Raw genomic sequence first — 22,128 nt, 5'->3', positions numbered from 1 at the left:
AGAATGGATGAGTCAACTAACAGCTCTAAATGGCATGCCACACATCATTGATTCCACAAGCTCATTGGGAAAAATGCTAGACAAGAGTCTGAACATGCAGAAGCATATTAGTACACTCACCAAAGGAGCGATCTTCCAACTCGGCCTCCTAAGGGAAATAAAACTTTTCCTCCCTTCACATGATTTAAAAGTAGCGGTGCAAGCCCTAGTGATCTCGAAGCTTGATTATGGAAACGCAACACTTTGTGACCTTCCTAGAGCGAAGACGGCTCCTCTCACGGCTACCCTCAATGCTGCTGCAAGGCTCATAACGGGCTTGAAATGAAACAATCATATCACGCCAGAGCTGATATCCCTAAACTAGCTCCCTTACGAAGCTAGGATACAATTAAAAATAGCATTTATGGCACATAAAGCCATGCATTTCAATACCCCAATGTACCTCGCTCAAAAGTTCGAGCTTTCGGGTGGATGGAGATTCTCGATAAGTTCTAGCACATTAACGCTCAAACCACAAACATTTAACAACAACAAAAAGTACAATCGAGCCTTCTCGGGTATCGCCCTGAGGATATGGAACGCCTTACCCCCTGAAGTCAGGTTGAATCCCTTTCCTGCCCTTTTCAAAAAGGAAGTTAAATATATACTGATGAAGAAACATTTACCATTGTAATGGAGCTTCCAAATTGCTAGATGACATCCTTGCCAGTCGGAGTATTTGAAGACTGTCTTGCCAATCAGTCTGTCCTCTATTACCTCCGCTTCATTCCGCTTGCAACTGATATATGGTAATGTGTTATGATACCCCCTGTGACCATGTTCACAACATAGACTTTTATCCCTATTCTTCCTTTCTCAAGGAAGTAAAACGTTATGGATGAAGAAACCTCATTAGTTCCATTGCTCCCTAGGGTGCCTTGCTTTGTGAGACTGTTAAGATTATTTCATTTGTTTGGTTGCTCTGTTTTTTACCCCTTGTATCCTTCCCTGACTTATATACTGCAAAGTGCTCTGATACCCTCGGTGGTCATGTTCGCGCTATAGAAAACTTTTTAAATAGACAAATAATAGAGTGATGTTTTGCACAGCTAAATGACCAGGGAAAACGAGCACAAAGTTCAGGCCGTGAAATTGGAGTCTCAGCCTGTCTTATGGGAAGCAGAAATGGTCAAAGTGCTCTTTCACTAGCTTTTTTATTTGAATTCCGAGGTGGCAGCGAAGTCCACAAGCCACGGATTGCAGATAAGGCTTTTATGGACTAGTTAATTAGCATCGTGCAAACAAAACTGGTCACAAAGTGATAACAAAATATACAACAGAACACTCATGGCCAGCAGTCTTTTTCTCTCTTCTCTGAACGGCCTGTGCGATATGGGACGTGATATCACACATCTCTAGGCCTCATAGGTCATGCACGATATTTGACACTAGCCATATGGTTCAGATGGCAGCAGCGGCAAGATTGGTGCTTATGCTTAATCCCAGGACCTATATGTCCCTACACCTTAAGGCTCTTCACTGGCTTCCAGTGGTGAAGAGGATAAAGTTGAAGGTTCTAGAGATGTTTTTCAAAGCCTTACAAGGTGTAGGTGCAGGCTATCTCAGGAAGAGGGTGTTCTATCACACACCATCCAGAACGCTGGGGTCTTCCTCGAAAGAGCTGGCCTCAGTCCCCCGGATAGGCCAAGGCCACTCTCGTAGGGAAGATCCTTTAGATTTCTGGAAGCCCAGGCCTGGAACCTGCTCCCTACATCCCCCAGATCTATAATCGACCTAGCGGTTTTTGGAAAACAACTTAAAACCTGGCTTTTCTGCAACTATAGGGTAGGGAGACGATGGATGGAGACCCTTCGTACCGGGACACTCGCTTGAGTAGCCGTGCGCTCTATAAATGCATTCATTCATTCTTTCATGGCAGGCAGATGCTTCCATCCATAGCATTCCTGCTGAGCAGTATGCTTCTGTAAAGATTTCACCACACAAAGTCTTATTGAGGTCAGACAGGTGACATCTCACACCTCCCATAACTTCCACCCACTGTCCCAGCTCCCTCCACATTCCAGTACCCGTGGCATCCCATTAACTAGGAGCAGGTAACCAGGATACCACATCTCCCTTTTTTATACAACAATCCCAACATTTTACTATACACTCTGTGCACTTGAACTTCAGCACTACAAAAACCAACAATGTTTGGAAGAAGGCCTCCAGCTTATACATTTACATTTAACAAATGGCTAAACAAAAGTACATTGCCCTAATGCATTTACCCAAAACTGTTAACTGAAAAGTAAAGATTGGGAACAGTCCAATGGTCTTTTTAAGTGGTGCACTGTGCATAAACAGGAGGTTGACAAAGGACAAGCCCCCTCTTTGATATAATAATTTACATAACATAACTGTGAGGGGGACGACAGGACATGGGTCGTTAACTCACCCTGCCTGTTCCATGGTCTACCACTCTCCGACGTCTGCGACTTGGACCCAAGGGAAAGGAAGGAGTTAACATTAACCAATGCCTCCTCCTCACAGGAAGAAGGGCGTTCTCCATGGCAGGGCGGTGAATGGACGGTATCGACGAAGGCGGAAGAGGAGAGATCGTCAGGACGTAAGAGGAGGGAATCCCAGGAAGCAGAGAGAGAAAACCCGGAAGACACCGAGTGCTGTAGGAGCCCAGCTCTGACGGAGAACGAAAACGCCAAGCCGACGGAAGAAGAGAGCCCAACTGACGCTAGGAGAGAGGACGAGGACAGCGGTGAAGACGTCAACCCCAACGACTGGTGCGAAGACTGGTGGACGCTCCCGGGGATTGCCTTCAAGCCGCCAGGTGACTAAGGCAGTGGGGAGCAAATCTAAGTTTCCGGCATAGAACAACCTAAATAAGGGAGAAGGATAGGGGTCACGAAGGGACACCGCACTGAGAGTATGCACTACTTCAATCTGTTTTCTCATGCTTGGATTACCCATAACCTCCGGAGAGGGAGGCTGGGACATGCTTTGGGGGAATATAATCACCCTCTGAAATCGCATGTTGATCTATACCTTATTTCTTTTTCTTGTTTTCGTGGGGTACACAGCCTATTCCCTGAGACTAGGGATAGCCAGAACCGGGCAGAGAGGAAGGGAGAAGGTAAAGCGGCACCATATACTTAGTCTTTTTTTTTTCAGCCAGCTTGTTTCTAAGCCCTTTTATCGATTCTAATTTACTGCACTTTTAGTGTGGTGACTGTATCTTCATTAGAAGCCCAAGCACAGGGCCAAAATACTTACCGCTGCTTTCTTCTTTTTTGGAGACTCTGGGGAACTTCGTCCTGACAGCCTGACGGAAGATACCTGGAGAAGAAAAAGGAAGGAAAAGAGTGCCTATTTGGAACCTCAGGGAATACCCCTACCATTTCTGTTCTGAAGTATTGCTTTGTATCATTACAATAAAACTACACCAAGATTGAGCCATGCATCAAGCCTCCTAGATTCTGTTTCTGCCCATCCCTCCCACAATAACTCTCAAATCTCTTGGGTAGTACCAGCGGTCTACCCTTGCATGTAGCAATTACACCACCAATTTGGGAAGAAGGCTGCAACAAAGGACCACTTCCTGCCTCCTCCCTTGAAGAGGAAGCAGTTTTAAAGTCATCCTTTCTATCCTTGGGGTGGCTCTAATTACACCCTCAGATGTCAGAACCTTCACCAAAGGTTTATGGTCTGTACTTAGAGTGAACTGAGACCCCCAAATATACTGTCAGAATTTCCGTATTGTCCAGACAGTGGCTAACATTTCCTTCTCGATTACAGAAAACGTTTCTTCTGGCAGAAACAAGGAGCGGGAGGTAAACGCTGCAGTGGCTTCTTCACCAGAGTCAGCTACCTGGGTCAAAACTGCCACTAAACCCTTCCCTCTAGCATCAGTAGTAATAATGGTGTTTGCTGCTGTATCAAAACCTTGTAAAGGAAATGCGGTACTTAAATCCTGTTTTATCCTCTCAAAATCCTTTTGCGAATCATCATTTCACATGAATTCCTGATCCAATTTCAGTAATTGCCTCTTCATTGGAAAGTTCATAACAAACTTAGAATAGAATTCTGCCAGCCCTAGGAAAGATCTAACCTCCTCCTTGTAGCTTGGAGACGGCGCATTGCTGATCGGCTCATTTAAATCTTTCTTGGGGGGTATCCCATCACCGCCTATCTCATGGCCCAAATAAGTCCCTGACCTCACTGCAAGCCTGCGTTTTTTAATTCTGCTGTCAAACCTTTCTGTGCAAGTTTTCCCAGAACTGTATTTTACCTCAAACTGTGTTCTGATTTGTCTCGGCCCATCACCAATATATCATCTTGAAAATTTGTCACCCTCTTCATGCCTTTAAAGATCTTATGCATTAAGCATTGGAACACTGCAGCTGCTGACACAAGACCGAATGGCTTGCGTATAAACCTATAGCAACCAAAGGGGGTGATGAATGCTGTCAGATTCCTACTGGTAGTATGTGTCTGCACCTGGTGATAGGCTGACATTAAATCAATGGTGGAAAACCATTTTATTCCTTTAGACTGTGACAAAAGTTCATCGATTCTGGACAAAGGAAATTTATCAATCCCAATACTCTTGTCTAAATCCCTAAGGTCAATGCATTGATGCAAAGGGCTGTCCGATTTCCGTCTATCGACGAAGGGAGCCAACCATTCTGCACTCTCTGCAGGCTCTATTATGTATTTGGTCTCTAGTGCATCTAATTCTACCATGATCCCTTCTCGCACACAAATGAGAATGTTCCTAGCCTTGTGACACACAGGTACAGCACCTTCCTTTAGTACTATTTTGTGGACAAACCCACACATCTTCCCTACCGTGCCTGAAAAAACAGTGGGAAATTGCTCAATAACTTTCTTTTACATAGGCTCATTATGTTCAATAAGTGACAGTAACAGTACCTGGTCTCTCCTGTTGGGATTCCCTAAAGCTCCCTGATCAACCCACCCTAACACGGATGGTCCTTTTTCCTGCCGCACATAATTTCCCTTTAGATGATCTGTCCTTAAGAGCGCGAGCAGGTGAACTCCCATAACTTCTACCAACTGTCCCAGCTCCCCCCATTTCAGAACCTGTGGCATCCTGTTACCTAGGAGCAGTTCAAATTTGTAAATGCGCTGCATAGTCTCTTCGAGAGTGTGAAGCACTAGATAAGTGTAGCCATAATATGAAAGCTAGATTTTCTGATGCAGCACATTCTAAAACATTGCTCTTCTAAGCAAGTCACACTGACACTGTGGGACGATATGTATGTGGGTGTGCCTTAAGATCCTAAGTGAATTGATGCTGGTGCTGCTGGGTCAAGAAGTGGCTGCAAGAGCCAGGATATTTCATGAGCAGTGCAAACTACAGAGCGAGGTAGACATTGCTTGGTTCGCTTCTTGAATGAAGACTTGACTGAACTACTGCTGTGCTCGGGGTGTTTTGGTCTTTGGCTTCAAGGAGCCTGTCATTCAGTGGAGAATGTATTTCATTTGTAAGTTGTGATTAGTTTATAGAAGGGATCATGGGTCCCATTTTGGAGTTTATTTTAGGGCCTCAAGCTAAGTCTGGGTGGCCCAAGAAGCTTTGCAGCCCTGGAGGGGATGTAAGCCAGAAACTGAGTGACCCAGAAGTCTCTGGGTCCTAGAGTCTTGGTGACTCGGGAATGTGAGTTGCCTAAGAGACACTGCAGTCCATGCAGTTCTACAGCACACAAAGATCTTAAGCCAGCCAACTCTACTGAGAAGGCTTCTGACTGCAGAAGGACTGAGTGAGTCTGTTGTCTAGGCAGTTATCAGCCAATGAGGCTCTAGAGTCCATCCATATCTACAGCACAGAAAGATCGGACCCAGGAGGCTCTGTGGCAAGAGGAAGTCGGAGGGAGTCTATAGTCCATTCGGTTGTTGAGGTGGAGGCTGGGCAGTCCAAGCAGATCTACAGCACTGGAGGATCTTATGCACGGGACTCTTCAGTCAAAGAAGGCTGGAGGATGTTTGTTGTTCCGGTGGCTGGCAAGGCCAGGGCTCTAGAAGAACTAGAGGGCCTGGGAAGTGTTAGCTTTTTTGATCCTTGTGCTTTTCCGAACAGTAGGTGCAGCTTGTGGTAGTTGCACGATTCTTTTACTATGATGCCGCACTCGTCTCGGGGAGCTTTGTGATTGGACTCATGGGACGCGGCTTGCATTCATTATAGCCAGGTGTTGGCTCAGGGTCTGTGGCTCTGGACAGGGGCAGGAGTTCACAGTGGTGACAAGTCACAAACAAGCTGCAATGGCGAAAGTTAGTCACGCTGGCCTTGTGGTTGATGCAGGAGCGCTTCATGATCCGGGTGCATGAGCTTACAATGCTGAAAGCCAATTCAATGTGCCTTAGTGATGTGACTGGTCAGCCTTGCATCTGCTAATTAGTTTTTGCTGATAGGAGCCTTATGCACTGGGCATAGGGATAACAAAAGTGTATGGCCCCAACTCAGGATGTAGTGCTTGTGTCATATGCCTGCCTGGCATCTGCCAGGTTGGTTCTCAATCATACTGCTTGAAATTGAGAACTTGGTTGGCCCATCTGTCACATGGCTGGGTTAGGCATGGGGCAAAATGCAGCTATTCTATATATACACATTCCTTAAGTTGCCTTCTTTTCTACACGTTGATTTTTGACACACATTGGCTTGTGTGACTGTACAGTATATGGTTCTTAGAACCCACATTTGCTTACATTTCAACTTCATCTAAACATTATCAAAACACCTTGAACATTCAATATAAGGGATAATGATCACAGCGCAAATGTTTTAGCTTGTTTATCATCTGTAAGGCGACATGTCTATCATAAGGGGATAAACAATGACAGCCTGGGCGAGGTCTCCGCACGGATCTGTTTTATTATATAAACAAGAGCAGTTCCTTGTTCAGGAAGAGGAGTATTCTGCTGTCACTGCAAGGTCGCTGTTCGGTGAAGTCTGAGCCCAGCTGATTCCAGTTTACCCTCTGAAAGGAGGGATGTCCAACTTGTGACCAAGACGGGGACCTGCATACACTCACCGTCAGGTAATGGGGACTTAGATAATCCAGTAGGGGATTTTGGCAGATCACCCACCCTAGGCAACTAGATTAGGGAGCGCATAGTAGGAGTACACTATTCACAGTACTTATATGCCACGAAACATAGACTACTTCAGCACAATGGTGGAATTTGTTTATCCTTTTCACTGTCCTCGTATTGCTAATCACGTTCATTTGCTTCTGTCTATTAATCATTGCAGCACATATATTTGACACAAGAATCACATTGGTTTAATACATTTTGAAATGCCTCTTTTGTGTTTTTTGTGTGTATCTTTCTGGGAATGCACAAGTGACTGGGCGGAAGGGTTCTAGATCTGTTACCACGATTCCTTGGGCTGTCTGGGTTGTCATGTTCTGAGGTGTTGGGGTACTTATGGTGGCACTGTGAGCTAGTAGGACTATAGGCCAACATATCCTGAGGGGGTGTCTGAACACCCCCTCAGGATCCATCCCAACGTTTATGTTGTCCAATAAACTCATAGTTCCTACAGCGGAAGTAGAAGCCATACGACATAACACCACCACAGTTGGTAGTTTGGGTTTTTATATAATGCATTGCCTGAGTAGTTCTCTTGTGTATACCCAAAGGCCCCTACTCACCTCTTAACAAGAGCAGTCTGTGGTGTTAGTTAAAAATCCTCCTCAGCTGAGTAGGTTACTCCTATGTATTGGCTGTAGGCTGTTCAATCTTGAACCTTTCAAAGGATCATACTGTTGTGTTATCCTCTTGAAATTCCATACATAACGATGTCTGGAGAAGATGAACTTAACATTGCTGAGAACTGCGATCGGCTATCCCCGTGGATTCCTCCCCCGAGTCCTCCTCATTGGAATCTAGGGTATTAGATGGGCACCTCCCGGAGAAATTGATCTCCTTGATTTCTAATAAACTAATACATAATATGGAAGACCCCCTTACACAGCTCCGGCAAAAAACGGATGGCGGACGGTATCGAACTAGATGATGAGGACTGGCAGGAGGCTGTGTCCTCCCCCAGAGTGGTGGGTATCTCTGCTAGACTGTGCCTGGTCCAACTTAAAATCCTACACAGAATATACATGACTGGGCCTAGACTGGTGTTGATGGGCAGGGCACCCACGGGGGATTGTCACAGGCGGTGTGGTCAGTTGGGCACGTTCCTACATATCATCTGGGAATGTCCAGATGTTCAGTCCTATTGTAGGGAGGTCCACCGAGTAGTGGGGACGGTGTTGGGAGTCCCCCTGCTCCTGGAGGCACGAAGGTGCTTGCTTAACGTGTGGGAGCCCTCAGACTTGAACACGCACCAAGCACAATGGGCCACGTTTGGTTTTATGATGGCCAAAAGGAACATAGCCCAAGCTTGGGCGGCAATTGCTCCTCCTTCACTAAAAGACTGGAAGACCAACATGGAATGGAGTATGTTCAGTGAAAAAACTGTTTATGTGGCCCGAGGCTGACCTAGGAAGTGGTCCCGGATATGGGAGCAGTGGAACCAATATAGAGGGGGCATCTGCACCCCACCATTGCAACCAACCTCTGAAGACATGCACTCTCCTTGATTTATCTCAATGACTGTGATGTGTTATACTGTGACTCAAAACTCTATGTACTTGATTGAACTGTCTGTATGATTATACTGTGTTCTATTTTCTGATTGTAGTCGATGATTGTTAATAAAAAGAATTAAAAAAAAAACATTGCTGAGAACTGCACACATGCAGTTACTCAAAAATTGCGACAACATGTTCTCGCACTCACGGGTAGTGGCGTTATCTTCCTGTTTGAGGCTCACGAAGCATAAAGGACAGAGGTATTCTATTCATAGATTACATTCCCAGCAACTGACTACACAACAAGGCTGTTTCACAACTACACGCCAGCAGAAGTCCTCGATAACTATACACCATAGGAAGAAATAGAAATACCATTCACATACCAAGAACACAGAAATTGGTTTGAAGGTGCCCTACTACTTACAACAGAAGTTGTTAGGCTAGATCCCTTTACCCCCATTAGCAATGAGGGAGCAACCTTTCCAGTCTTAGCCAGTTACACAACATATCCAGATGTTGATAATTTGACAGAAGCCCAGTTACAGGGACTGTATAAAAATGTAGTCAAATTTAGGTGGAAAGCTGCTCCTGTATAGAGCACCCTCAACACCAGTGACACTCTAGATTTGCTCACCTGAAATGCTTGCTTTTCTATCAAAGACTTTAAGCATAGGATTAGCACAGTGCCATCCACGCTGAGATAGAAAGGGACAAAGTATTTTGCCATTTCTACAGTAAAGTATTTAAGTATAGGACTAGCACAGTGCTGTCCATGCCTAGCTGTAAAATGACAAAAGCCTTTTACCACTCCAAGCACAGTATTACAGCTTTGAATTGGTGAAATACCAACCAAGCCAACCTGAAATAAATAAAAGCAGCCCCTGACACGTGTTTCACTCTCATTAGAGCTCTTCAGAGAGGTATAGCTTTGTCCAGACACTAAGGAGCACCCAGTATAAGTCAAAATAATGCCCTTTCAGGCATAGAGTGACGCATAAATCATGCAAAAAAGAAGCAGAGAACTTTGGGTAGTTCTCAAGTTTAGGTGGAAAGCAGCTCCTGTATAGAGCACCTTCATCACCAGCGACACTCTAGATCTGCTCACCTCAAATGTCTCCTCAGGTGGTGTGCTGGTGCAGAGGTAAAGCTCAGGAGACGCTGAGTGATACTTAGGTGGTGCTGAGTGATTCTGAGGCATGCTGAGGTGGTGGTGTTGCACTAATGAGGAGGTGGTGCCATGCTGATGCTGAGATGGTGCCGTGCTAATGTTGAGGTGGTGCTCTGGTGGTGCTCAGGTTATCCCAAATGATACTGAAGTGGTACCGAGTGTGCTGAGTCATGCTGAAGTGGTGGTGCTGCGCTGGTGCTCAGGTGGTGCTGAGTGATGCTGAGTTGGTGCTGGGTTGAGGTGATGCTGCGCTGATGCTGAAGTGGAGCTGCATTGGTGCAGAATTGCTGCTGAGGTGGGGTTGCACCGGTGCTGAGATGGGGCAGTGGTGGTGCACTGATGTGGAGGTGGCGCTGTGCTGAGATCATGCTGTGCTGATGTTGAGTTGGTGCTGCACTGGTGGTGGTGCACTGATGAGGTGGTGCTGTGCTGATGCTGAGGTGGTGCTGTGGTGGTGTTGTGCTGAAGCTGAGATGGTGCTGAGTGATACTGAGGTGGTGCTAAGGTAGTGGTATGCTTGTGCAGAGGGGGTGCTGAGTGACATGTGGAGCTGTGTGAAGCTGAGGTGGCGCACAGCTATTGCTGAGCTGATGCTGTGTTGAGGTGATGTTGCACTGATGCAGAAGTGGTGCTTCACTGATGCTGAAGTGGAGCTGCATTGGTGCTGAATTGCTGCCGAGGTGGGGTTGCGCTGGTGCTGAGATGGGGCAGCACTGGTGGTGGTGCACTGATGTGGTGGTGCTGTGCTGAGATTGTGCTGTAATAATGGTAAATAGGTGCTACACTGGTGGTGGTGCTGTGCTGATGCCGAGGTGGTGATGTGCTGATGCTGAGTTAGTGCTGCACTGGTGGTGGTGCACTGATGAGGAAGTGGTGCTGAGATGGTGCTGTGTTGATGCTGAGATGTTGCTGTTGTTCTCAGGTGGTGCTGTTCTGATGCTGAAGTGGTCTCATTGGATGCTGAGTGATGCTGTGGTGGTGCTGAGACATGCTGAAGTGGTGGTGCTGCGCTGGTGCTCAGGTGCTGCTGAGAAATGCTGAGTTGCTGCTGTGCTGAGGTGACGCTGTGTTGATGCAGAGGTGATGCTGAACTGATGCTGAAGTGGAGCTGCATTGGTGTGAGTTGCTGCTGAGGTGGGGCTGCGCTGGTGCCGAGGAGGTGCTATGCTGATCGTACATCATTTTCTTATCTGGGCCAACTTTTTTCTCCAACCCAGAAAGCTTTTATTAGCAGTATATATAATATCCTGCTTGAGGCACAAACAGACATCTTACAGTACTTGGCTGGTCGATGGATGTGTGGAGTGGTGATATCTTTTACAGTAGATGAAATTTTCAAGAGCATAAATACGGCTTATAAAATCGTCAACGTTTCGTTATTCATCACTTTATATTAATTCAAGTTATCTATAATACACCAAGAAGATTTTACGCTTGGGGCAGCTGTGGAAATGTTCAAGGTTTCTAGTGCGCTGCTCCTGATGCTGATATAGCTCATATGTTTACTCATTGTGCTAAAATCCAGGATTAATGAGCTAATAGTTTTCATGAATTAGGTAAACTGCCTCGCACTGCCACCAACCATCGACTAAATTGATTTTGCCTAAACATGAAGGCATCGTCTTTATGGTAGTTCTACTGGCTGAGATATCTCCTGCTTGATTGGCTAGATCATAATCCTCCATGTGTGCGTGATAGGTGGTTTCAGTTTTTGGATTTGTATAGGGTAGGGATGGCCATCATTCAAAGCACTCCTGAGCGTGGTTATCTGAGACAAAGTTTGGATCTGAGTCCCGTCATTTCCATTTTTCTTTATTTTCCTGAAAACATATATATCTTGTAATGTTGCTTTTTAATAATGTTTTGCATAGTATATTTTAACCTTTTAAAATATTAAATATTTATTTAAAAAAAATAAAAATTAAGCTTGTATCTAGTTAGCGTGCGGCAAAATCTTCTTTAATGTTGCAGTGCTTAAAGGATTGGCAGAAGTGGCACCTGCCTGGGCTTGTACCCAGCGGTCAAAGTGGGGAAAAAAAGTAGGGGAACTGTAGGCGGAGAATCAGAGGGCAGAAATAACCCAAGGATTGGGTCAGTGGGCCGAGTCAGAAGTGTGGCAAGAAAAAGCAAAACATCCCAATTTTTAGTATTTGTTTGGCATTTCACTGTCCAGTTAAAGCTTATCATGTTATTTAATTCAACAAATGGATAAACATGTTTATTTATGGTGTAATATGAGTTATTGACATTAAAATGCATTCACAAAGTGCGATACGTTTCAAATCACAAAATGTCCCAAATATGCTTAAAAGTGGAATCACAAACCATTTCTTTCGGAGCCACGCAGTTTCTGTCATCAGCACCTCTCCTCCCTTCTTCCAAAAGAGCAGTTCAAACATGAATGGCAAAATATCCTACTTTGAAAATGATTTCCACATAATTATAGCTCTGCCATATTTGCCACATAATACATCACCTGCTGCATAATCTGACAATTTAAACAACAAAAAAATTGTTGTTACTAAAAAATGTGATTTGTGTTGCGAAGTGGAGGGCTCTTTGTAAAGGCTGACTGGTCACCTTTCTCATTGCTGCATTACTATATTACACTGGTACTAACCAGGCAAAATCTTTGCAGAGGCTTTCAGTATGTATAAAAATGTCCCAATAATAAAGTATCAGAAAATGTACCGCATTACGTTGCCGCCTTTTTTTTTTGCTGCATAATTTAGTCAACAACTTCATTGCTGCATAATTCCAGTGGCTCCAAAGCAGGCAGCACATGTTTTAAGTGCTTGCGCATGAGGCAGAGAGGCCGTGAAGCTAACTTAGGGCCAGATGTGTGACCATTTTTTGTGGTCGCAAACGGGAAATCGGCCCGTTTGCGACCTCAAAAAAGGGTAGTGCAATGTACAAACGCTATTTTGTTAGTCTGTGACTCTCAAAATAGCTTTTGCGAGTCACTATTAGGAAGGGGTGTGCAAAGGGCATCCCTTCCTAATAGCGAGTCACAATGGTATGTACCATTGTATTGCGACTGCATTTGTGGCCGCAAAACACTCGCAGTTTACCACCTACTTCAAGTAGGTGGTAAGTCGCTCTCAAATGGGAATGGGTCCCCAGAGGACCCCTTCCCCTTTGCTAATGGGTACGAAAATATGTTTTAAGAGCGGGCAGTGGTCCTAAGGACCACTGCCCGCTCTTAAAAAACTTAAAAGAAAACTTTTCATTTTTTTCTTTTAAATGCATCCCGTTTTCTTTTAATGAAAACGGGCTGCAATTGAAAAAAAAGTTGCTATATTTAAAAGCAATCACAGTCATTGGGGGTCTGCTGTCCTCAGCCATCATCCCTGTAATTGCAGGCCATTCCTAATGGGGTTGCGAATTGCCACCTGCCTCATGAATATTAATGGGGCAGGTCTTCTGCGAGCCCATTAGGAATCGCATATAGTGTCTCAGACACTGTTGTACAACTCTCAAAATGGAAGGGTCGTACATCTGGCCTGTAGTTTGGTGTGTGCGCAAATCCTGCATTGCCGATCCCTGCTTAATTGCAGCTCATACTGCTGAAACAAGGCCAATGGATGTACCAATGGGTGAGGCAGACTGACCTCAAGGGTCCTGTGACCTCCGTGACAGAGTCACTGTTGCTGTAGGCTGTGCTGCTTCGTAGGCCCGCAAGACTGGAGGTGAAGTTCAGTATGGATTGTGGTGGACAGGCCTTCAAGTTTACCCTGCACTTGCTACTGCTAGGGTCTACCTGCTGGTGCTAAGACACCAGGGCTTCTAAGATCTAAGGGGGTCTTCTAAGGTCAAAATGGGAATGTGCTCCCTCAGAAGAGTGGTATAGTGGACTGGTCATGAAGGCTGATCCTGGTTCCCCAGTTCCAAATTCAGCATCTCTGGCCATAGTGCCACATCCTCTCCCTCCCTGAAAACTATACTTCCCCACTGAAAGAAACCTGCACTGCCTTCAGCTACAACCCAGTTGTGCCCCGCTATAAACACTTATATGTGACTCAATTCAAATTATTCACTAGACAAGAGTAATATGCTGCCTGGAAAAAAAAGTAACAACATTCTGGAAAAAAGAAACACTCATAGGGAATGCAAGATTAAGTAAAGCATGTGAAATGTAAGCAGGAACAACATGGTTACCTTAATGCTTTTACATTAATTACAAATTAAATGAGTGTTTTGGCCTGAAACGTTAAGGACATGACTACAGGGTCCGGAAGGGACCCATTGAATGTCCATTGCTAATATCCTTCTAAAACGTAAGCAGTATGGTTTAAAAAGACCACATCCCTGAACACAGAGCCGCGGTACACATTTTATAAACTAAAATAAGGAAAAGATCTGATAAGGATCACATTAACATTAACATCAAGCAGGTATTTCAGTACCTCCAGGAATAGTGCACCTTCCCTCCCGGGGAAAATAGTGCTATTCAAAGAAATAGGAGAAAACTAAAGTAGCTCTTCACTGGCAAAATCTTTAAAGTGGCGCTAATGTGTTTGGGTGTTAATAAAACCAATGTGGCCACTGTGCTTGCAACCAATCTGTCTTGCTTAGTTATGTATTTACTTTTCTACTTTGCACTTTTCTTCTCTCCGGCCTGAGGCTGCATTTTGGAATAGAAAAATTTCAGAAAATGGCGACATTTCCAGTAAAAGTATTTCTTCCTTATTTTGGATGCATTTCACTGGGGAACAAATAAATGAAAGGAGAGGAAAGAGAGGGCAAGAGACGTTTCTTGAAGTGGCCATTTTTAGCAAGTGAGGTAGAGCGAGACAGAGACAGAAAGAGAGGTAGGAAGAGTAAGAAAGAAGGGGGCAGCTGCCAGCGGCAGAGCTGGAGACATGGACACTGTCCTTGTCTTCTTTGGGCAGGAAGGAAGAGACCGAGTCCTTTCCCTTCTCTATCTCGCCTGTCCTAAAACTACCAAAAACAGCCAATGCTTATCTATAGGCCATGGCTATTTCTACCATCCTGGTATCTACAATAAAAAAGAAGGGGAGCGGTATCTGTTAAATTAAAAAAGTATGGGCACGCAGTGCCCTGCGATCCTGCCCACTTCAAAAGCTGCTTGTACCGTGCTGTTTTGCTTGTAAATTGTTTTCCGTCCCTTTGGTAATATCCATTAGTTGACTGATAAACGGGCAGCACACTGTCATACTTTTCATACTACACATAATTTTAGTTCACATAAAATTCACATAATTTACATAAACCATAACGCCCTTGAATCTATCCGCCAACATTTTTGTAAAAGTCTTGTAATCGCAATTCAGAAGCGACACCAGCCTATAAGAATCGCATCTGTTTTTTGCTCCTTCCTGGTTTCAAAATTAGGGAAATTGTAGCCTCTGACCATGACTCTGGTTGGGGTGCCCCCTCCTTAAACAACTAATTAAATAGTTTAGTTAGAACGGAGTCAATATATTCTCTAGTGCACTATACACTTCTAAAGGTAAACTGTCTGGGCCGGGTTCTTTCCCAAGCGTACCCTTCTTCAATACCTGGCGATTTGGTGCTTGATGACCAGAAAGGTTTTATGCAGGAAAGGGCACTACATGAGCTAACTTATTCCCTTATAGGGGCAATTGATTTGGCAGTAGCAAATAATGCTCCCTTGGCGGTTATAGCTTTGGATGCCACCAAGGCTTTTGATCGTGTGAACTGGGCGTTTTTAAATTCAGTTTTGAAAGCAGTTAAGTTGGGAGATAGATTTTGACACCAAGGGCAAAAGTTTAAGTGAATGGAGCACTAACATCAGCATTCAATATTAGGAGAGGGACAAGACAAGGATGCCCTTTATCTCCACTCCTGTTTAATCTGTATATGGAGCCGCTGCAAATATATTGAGGGCAGAGCAGAGGATTGCGCCCTTTCAATGTAAAACTTGGGCTAACAAATTGGCATTATATGCTGATGACCTTCTGATATACAAGGCAGACCTGGAAAATACAATGATTCATGTAGTATAAATTGCGGAAGACTTAGGAAGGGTCTCAGGGTATGAGATAAATAGGGGGGAAACGGAGATTATGGTCTGGAATTTGGATGGAGGGGCAGAAAAAACTACAACTTACATGAGGCATCTGGGAGTTAGAGTAACTCAAGACATAAACAAGTTGGTGGAAACTAATTTTAATAGGGTGAAAAGAGAATTATGTGATTTAATGACAAGTTGGATGAACCTACCCCTGACAATTTTCAGTTGAGTAAATCTAGCAAAAATGATTTTATTACCGAAACTTACTTTCCTCTATAATGCTATACCTCTGCTGTTTAAAGACGAAGGGCTCATGAAGTTACAGGGCAAGATAAGCTCATTTATCTGGGCAACAATATATGAATACTGGACCTGCAATTATATGAATGGGCTTTCCAGCTTAAAAATAGTAGGATGCTTCTGGACAGACCTTCAGATTCAGAAATTGGGAAACTGTTTACCAGATTGTTAAAAGGAGTAAAAGGAGGGCCTTCGGGTTTTGTGATGAATTATGCAGATCCAAGATTTCAAAAAAAGGTTATATTGAAGATCCTGAGAGGCATGGCAGAAACCTGGTACAGGATCAGAAGGAGAATGAAATGGTTGTATTATAGCAATGGGCCCCTATTTGGGATTCACTTGGAACACCTGATTGGATGAAGGATAAATTGGCAGGGTCATTAAGGAAGGCTGGAATAGAAAGATGGGAGATCTTATTAGAGGGAAAAGTGCTGATTTCGTAGGAAGGACTTTGAATTCAAAACGAAAAATCAAGTCTCTAGGTCCAAATACCTACACATTCAGAGTTGGTTTCAATCATTAGAAAATAAGAGAGGTGGTGTCAATGATCTAGAAGAAACGTTGTTTTTCGATGGTCCTAAGAAGAAAGAAACATCATATTGGTACTGGCAGATGATGGAAGAAGTGGAGGGAGAGCTCACTTTGCCACAAGAGGCATGGGGGACTGACTTGCCAGGAGCAACGCTGGATAAAATATGGCAAGTATCCTTTTCTACAATTTATAAAGTGATTGAGCCCGCCTATTTAAGAAGAAACCACCTTTTTTCTATCTGTAGAGTGTATTGGACTCCATATAAGCTGTCAAAAGTGGGGAACAGAGGAGAGGTGGCGTGTCCCTAATGCGGTTTGAAGATGCCATATGACCTGCATATGTTCTTGAGGTGCCCAAGGATTCAGGTATTTTGGGGAGATGTAAGCAAGGCTTTGGCTGATATCTTGAAAATACAGATTCGGGTAAGCCCTCTCCTTGTTTTCTTTGGTGTGGATAACGGAGCTAATGAACTAGTTGGAGATAAGCAAAAACTAATTTTCTATGCTATGTTGTTGGCACGAAGAGAAGTGTGCAAAAAGTGGATTAGCCCAAATTCTCCTATTTATATAGAGTGGAGATCATCCTTGGAATATACTTATAGCTTGGATGCAACCTACCTGGAAAGGAGAAGGTATGCCTTTTGGCTTCCGGTTAGGGAATGGCTGGAGAGGTAGGAAAGGTACAAGGATAGGAAGGGACTGTCCAATCATTGTGCCTAAACAGACCTCAGTAAAAAAGCACATGCTCTTCCCAAAAACTTCTTGTATCTCTCCTTGTTGGTATCCTTTGAGGGGTCGCACATAGTTGGGAGAGTCGAAGGCAAGGGAAAAAATGTCTATCAAAGTGCAATTGGCAGGTCTCGGATACGCAAGGCAGTATCAGTAGCTTCTGTCCCGGCACGGGGAAAGAGTGATTTCGGATGGAGATGTCGTGGAATGCAATCTGAGGCTAATGAGGACAAAAAATTTTTTTTTTATTTTTTTACATAAACCATCAGCGGAATTTGTACGGATATCAGCACTTTAACTTTAAGTGTCAGTTATCTTCTCTTCCCCTGGTGATGAAAAATGAAGTCTGAAAGAATGCTCATTAACTGCACGGTATGTGTTGACTGGGCTAATTCGTTATCTGCCAAAGTGTTTACCATGGCTTCTGTCTCATCCTGAGACCTCTAGCATCCCAAACCATTGATCAAATGGTGCTTTCCTAATCCCACGGGGGTCCACCAATCACTAAAACTTGTTCGCCCCTCACAACAGCTATTTATTTAAACCATGGTATCAGTATCTGTGTCTTGCTCTAATCCCACCACTGTTTTTATTTACTCGTGCTGCCTGTTCCTTTGGCCGCTGCTGCCCCTTCCCCCCAAATCCCCCCCCCGGAATTCTCCCGCTCTCGCCTCCCAGCCTCTCCTCCCTCCCACCTCCCCTTCTTAATGGCGGCCTCTGCGGGGGAGCGCGAGTAAGACCTCCGACCCTCCGTCTACGTCCACTCTCTCCCCGCAGCTCCGATGTGCCATCTCTTGCTTCCAGACCCCGACCTCCTCCTTGGGAGGTTCGAGGCTGCTGTCCGCTCCTATGCATGCTGCCCGCTCCAACTGGGACCAGACTGCTTGCAACCACCGTAACCTTTCTCAGCCATTTTTTTTTCTTCTTAATTTTTCCCTGTTGTGCCACTGTTATTGTGCCCATCTGTGTCTTGCTCTAATTCCACCATTGTTTTTATTTTCTCATGCCTGCCTGTTCCTTTCACCTTTCGCCGCTGCTGCCCCTGCAGCCCCTCCCCCTCGGAATTCCCCCCTGGAATTCCCCCACTCCCACCTCCCAGCCTCTCCTCCCTCCCACCTCCCCTACTTAATGGCGGCTGCTGCGTGGTCGCGCCGCCGGCGCGCCAAAGACAAGCCCCTCTGCGCCTGTCCGCGATCCGACCGCAGCCAGCGCCAGAAACCCTACACCTCCCACTACCCATTGCTACGACACCACCACCCTCCTCGCACTCAACCCTGGAAGACTTAGAGAATGCGAACAGGCCTCCCTGAACGTGACCCACGGCCAGTTCTCCTGCCTCCACTGCTGCCAGACCCTCACCGCCACCCTGGCCTCCAACACCGCCGACGCCAGTACCGGCGACACCCTACAATGCATCCTCCTCAACGTACGCTCCGTACACAAACACGCAATGGAAATCTGGAACCTATTCAACTCTCTCTCGCCCGACATCACCTTCTTCACAGAGACCTGGACCAACGCATCCTCCGCCCCCGACATCAGCACCGCCATCCCAGACGGATACAAGATCCAGAGGAAAGACCGCCCCAACCACCTAGGAGTGGGCCTCGCCAACGCCCATAAGAGCACCCTCCGCCTCACCACCTCCAACGAAACCATCCCCTCCGCCGAACACCTGCACTTCCAGATCCAGACCACCCCCAAAGCCACACTCCGAGGAACCCTTGTCTACAGACCCCCCGGCCCCCGAACAACCTTCGCCACCACCATCATCGACTTCGTCGCATCCCACGCCATCGCCTCAACAAACTACATACTCATTGGAGACCTGAACTGCCACCTCAACAACCCCAGCGACCCCAATTCCACTATCCTTTCTGACATCCTCGCCAGCATCGGACTTAAACAACTCGTCAACACACTGACCCACAGAGCAGGACACACCCTCGACCCCAGCTTCGCGGCAGGAAACAGCATCCAATTCAGCCACACAATGCAGCCGCCATGGACCGACCACCACTGCGTACACTTCGCCATCAACAAACCCAAGGCACCCAAACCAGCCCCACGCCCACCACGAAAGAACTGGAGCAAGGTTAACGACGAGCAACTTAACTCCATCCTCACCCGAGACTACCACACCTGGGCACCCGACGCAAACGACGCAGCCAGAGAACTCCACACCTGGATCTCCAATTGCACAGACGAGCTCGCCCGCTAAGTAACCCCGACAGACAATGCCCCAGGAAAGCCGCCTGGTTCACCACTGCTCTCCAAGAAGCCAGACACACCTGCAGACGCCTGGAGAAGAATTGGAGAAACACCAAGACATCCGAAAACCACACCATCTACAAGGACGCCATGACGGACTACCACAACTAGTTCAGAGCCACCAAGAGGAACTTCATCCACAACAAAATCCTGGCCAACTCCACCAACTCCATGAATTAACTTTTCAGTGTCATTCAAAAATTCACCAACCCACGCAGCGAAGCAACAGACAGCACCCCATTCCAAGACCTCTGCGACAAGCTTGGAACCTATTTCCACCTCAAGATCAAAAACCTCTACGACAACTTTATCGACCATCCACCAGGTGCCACAGTTGCCCCCGCCCGCCCCCCCCCCCAGAAACACCAGTCAGACCACCATCTCCAACTGGACACCGATCACAGCATAAGACACCAACTCGACCATGAAAAGCATCCACTCGGGCCCCCCACCGACCCCTGCCGCCTCACATCTACCACAGACCCGCAGCCGCCATCGCACCCAAACTACAATGCACCATCAACACCACTTTTAAAACAGGCACCTTCCCAGATGACTGGAAGCGCGCAGAAGTCAGACCCCTTCTCAAGAAGCCCACAGCTGACCCCACTGACCTCAAGAACTATAGGCCCATCTCGCTCCTCCCCTTCGCAGCCAAAGTTGCAGAGAAGACAGTCAACAGGAAACTGACACGATTCATTGAAAAGAATGCCGGCCTCGACCCGTCCCAATCTAGATTCCGAAGCAACCACAGCACAGAGACCGCCCTACTCGCCGCCACAGACAACATCCGCACCCTCCTGGACCACCCGGCGTTCGACAGCGTCTCCCACCACACACTAGTCACCAGACTACACGACGTAGGCATACAAGGAACAGCCCTGGACTGGATCCGATCATTCTTCACCGGAAGAAGCCAAAGGATGCCACCCTTCCTCTCCGACACCACGAAAATCACCTGCGGAGTCCCACAGGGTTCATCACTGAGCCCGACCCTCTTTAACATCTACATGGCCCCCCACAGCCATCGTCCGACAACACAGCCTCAACATCGTATCCTACGTCGACGACACCCAGCTCATCCTCTCCCTCACCAAAGACCCCACCACTGCCAAACTCAACTTCCAGAAAGGAATGCAAGACGTCGCAGTCTGGATGACCAACGGTTGCCTGAAGCTCAACGCCGAGAAGACAGAAGTTCTCGTCCTCGGTACCACCCCTTCTGCATGGGACAGCACCTGGTGGCCGACCGCCCTCGGAAGCCCACCTATCCCCTCAGACCATGCCAAGAACCTCGGCGTCGTACTCAACTCATCACTCACCATGAACCGACAGGTCAACGCCGTCACCTCCAGCTGCTTCAACACCCTCCGCATCCTCCACAATACCTTCAAGTGGATCCCCCTGAGTCAAGGAAGACAGTCACCCACGCACTCATCACCAGCAGACTGGACTATGGAAACACACTCTACACCGGCATCAACAAGTCCCTACTCTGCAAACTCCAGACAATACAGAACACCACCGCCAGACCCGTCCTCGGCATCCCCCGACAGGAACACATCAGCCAACACCTACGAAGTCTCCACTGGCTCCCCATGGAGAAAAGAATCACTTTCAAAATCCTCACTCACGACTACAAATGCCTACACAACAACGACCCAAATACCTCAATGACAGAATCAACTTCCACATACCCCAAAAAAACCTCCGATATTCCAACCTCGCACTGGCTGATACACCGTGCATCCACAGAGCCAGAGCAGGCGGAAGATCCTTCTCTCACATTGCAGCCAAGACCTGGAACGAGCTACCGGCAGACATGAGACGCGCACCCTCCCTGAATACCTTCAGGAAGACCCTCAAGACCTGGCTCTTCGGCTAAACAGATCTGCGGACCACCTCCTCAGTGCCTTGAGACCCTCATGGGTGAGAAGCGCGCTTACAATTCCCTGATTGATTGATTGATTGAGTATGACATCATGAGATTAGGCTTGCTCAGTCCAGCAAGCATAAAAGGAAAGTCACTTTCAGCATGCACAAGCCATTGTCAAAAGAAATGGGGCGAGCCACTGGGGAAGGATGGTGTGTACAACATGGGCAGTCGCAGTTTAGATTGATCATGCTGCTAAGTTTGACACTTCATTCTGGTTGCGTACCATGGTAACATATTAATGCCACAAGTGTGTTTTCACCATACCACCTTACGAAACAGCAAATACTTATGGCATGCAAAGATGCGACATACTCTAAGTTACACATGGAGAAGTAACCTTTCTCTGTTGCTGAAACATCTTCTGCGGATTGGATAATCCACAAGTTCAGTACTGGGCCGATTTCGATATTCCACTTCCAATACTGTCAACAGATTTTTAGCGCTAGGAGAAGGGTATGCACATGAGTCTTGGGAGTTGCCTTTTAAGTTCTGTTGTTGGAATAAGGGAACTGAGGTTTTTCTTAGAGGTTCTGGCTGCAAGAGCACTTGAAGTCACTCCTTAGTGTTCAAGGAAGTTTCACTTAAC

The sequence above is a fragment of the Triturus cristatus genome, chromosome 3_2, assembly GCF_964204655.1.
Source record: "Triturus cristatus chromosome 3_2, aTriCri1.1, whole genome shotgun sequence".
Classification (NCBI taxonomy): domain Eukaryota; kingdom Metazoa; phylum Chordata; class Amphibia; order Caudata; family Salamandridae; genus Triturus; species Triturus cristatus.
The sequence above is the reverse complement of the archived record's forward strand: the minus strand, read 5'-3'. Positions refer to the sequence as shown.